The following is a 2,729-nucleotide window of genomic DNA, read 5'->3' as shown; positions in this document are numbered from 1 at the left end:
GCTGACTTTGCAAGAAGATATCTTGTGGAAAATGTATTAACCCAAAGTCCCAAGGAACAAGCATTCATATACACATTATAGTAAAGTAATAGTGTCTTCAAGTGACTCTGCTTTACATGTTTTATTTTTGCATATTTTGTAGTGAGTCTTTTTTTTTTCTCTGAAGTACCTGTTAGACCAGATGTGTACTCTGTCAGCTTGTGGAGACAGTCTGTCTTAACATGTAGATAAGAAATTAGGCCAAGTCATCCTGTACAAAAATGCTGGGAACTAGGATTGTATATATGAAGCAATTCAGATCAAGGTTCGCAAAATAAGCTTTGTCCTCCACCAGAAATACTGAAAAATCATAAAGTGAGACTTCTGTTCAAAGTAGTGGAGAAGTTCGTGGTCTCTGTACATACGAAGCTTTCTAAGAGCATTAAGTCTGTACTGCAGTAAGGAAAAATTGGTTGTATATCCTGCTGAGTAAGGAAGACAGGATAATCTTTGCCTTAAAGAGTTCACAGTCCTTCCTGTTTGTTTTAAATCTCGCAGGAGTCTAATACAAATTAGTGATGGTGGAATGAGATGTGAGAGAGCAAAAGAAAGCAGCAGGTTTTGCACCGTCACGATAATTATTTGCTGTTTGTCTGCCCGCCTTTAACTCAAGAGCTTTAAAGATTATTTCACCTGAATGTTAGCATTTACAAATTTCAAGTTCACTGTGTAAAAGTGTATCTAATCTACAAGTTTCTGAACAATACCTTGCAGATAAACAACCCTTTGAAAAGATCTATTTTCTTTGTGCCATAATGGTACACCAGTGAAGGCACAAAAGCATGCAAAGCAAACTTTGGGGGAGAACTGAAGCAAACTTCTTTATTACTGGTTCGGAAAAGAAACTTCTTTCGCATTTGAATTCCAGCACGTGACCAAGCTTCACGCATCAGAAAAAGTATGGGCAATATTTGCCATTCTTGACAAATCAATTGTGATTTAACAAAAATGCTTAGTATTTGAAAATCACGCTTAGCTTAATGTAATTTCAAACTGGGTTGCAAGAGGTGCTGCTTTGTGTGTGGTTTGCTTCTGAACGAGTTACATACTCTTTTTTTGATTTTTGAATGTTGGTTTTAAGTGTAATTGGAGCACTACAGAAAAGCAACACTATCTCAGTTATATCAGGTATCACAAATGTATAGCTGGGATTTTTTTTAATAGAATAATAATTCACTATGGCACTGAGTATTAGTGTCACCAAGTCTGGTTTGTATAGTCGTTTTTCTTTCTCTCTGGGACAGTACTTCCTTTCATGTTCTGTCTTTCCTTCCTACTGCACAGAACATTCAGTTATTGATAGCTCAAGTTTGCAACTTCTCTCTGACTGAACTATAGTTCTAATCATCCAGTTTATACCTGTGGATCCTAGTAGCTGATACAGGAACAGAAAATAACATTCCAGCCAAAAGTCAGGGAAGATGCTGCACTGTTTGTGAATTGCTGATTTGCAAACTCTACTTCGGCCTGCATCACCTACTTCCACAGTTCCTATGCTGAGGGTTCCGACCATAGCAGTGAAGTTGCCAGCAAAATACAATGCATTGTCCATAAATAATTAAAAGTAATAAAGGATTCGTAATCCAAATACATACTTCAAAACTTGCTTCAAGCACGTACTATGCAGAATAATACTCATTTAAAAGGGTATTGCAAACAGAACCAGATTTATTTTGGTGCATGCCTGTGTCTGCAGCCACTTCACTGGATGTTGATCTACTCTCTACTTTGCTGAGAAGGTAGATGTAGAGAATGGAAAGTTGTCCTCAATGCGATTCTTCCATGATTGCGTCCCGATCTGAGAAACCTGTACCTCCGTAAGTAAGGAACAATTGTTACGGCTAGATTACATCATATGATCTAGTGTGGCCTGTATAGCAAAGGATCTTGAATTACATTTGCTTAGTGCTTTAAGCAGGAATTGATAATAAATTGTCACCTCACTGTAAACTGTCAATCCACTTAAAACAGCTTTGATTAAACTGTAATTACTGGGGGGAGGGAGGGGGAGAGGATACATACCTTCCAAAAGGCAATTAGGTATAATTTTTAAATTGGCCTTTGGGAAATGAATCCTTCAGTCTGTTCAGCTAGTGCTTCTGCTATTCGGTTCTAAGTTCACAGCCATCTGTTAGATTTCCCTGCCCCATGAATGCATGACTGTAAAGCAGCAGTCACCACAGAATTATTTGTCTTTGGCATATGTTGTCGATCGGCTATCTGCCTTCTCGGTTCCGTCCTCTAAGCCTCCTCCTCGTCTTCCTGAGGTGCTCATGCGGGGAGGTAAGGAATGGACGCCCTCTTGCACAGCCCCCGGCGTGCTGCATGGGGAGGCAGGAGCCTGCCGCTCCTGCTGCAGCAGTTCTCCGGGTATCACCCTGCGGAACGAGGTGTATCTTAAGAAAAGCAGTTACAGGTAAATAGTTGTGGGTTTTTTTTTTTCCTACAGTCTAGGCCTTCGTACTGCTAGTTTTCGCTTCTGGAGCAGCAAAAAAGACCTCCCTGTTTCGAGGAGATAAAAACTAAAAATTAAAAAAAATAAAAGACACGGTGTACATTTCCATCGAGCTTATTTTACAAATGATTTACATAAGTCAGGTGACATTTTCGACCTGTTCCCTGCTGGCAGGAAGATACGTTTAACTCCCCAAACAAAAGTCTGAGCGACCGGGAAGGCGGGGAGGGAGCTC

Source organism: Cariama cristata, unplaced genomic scaffold (assembly GCF_000690535.1).
Source record: "Cariama cristata isolate BGI_N322 unplaced genomic scaffold, ASM69053v1 scaffold10093, whole genome shotgun sequence".
In the NCBI taxonomy this organism is placed as follows: domain Eukaryota; kingdom Metazoa; phylum Chordata; class Aves; order Cariamiformes; family Cariamidae; genus Cariama; species Cariama cristata.
The sequence above is the reverse complement of the archived record's forward strand: the minus strand, read 5'-3'. Positions refer to the sequence as shown.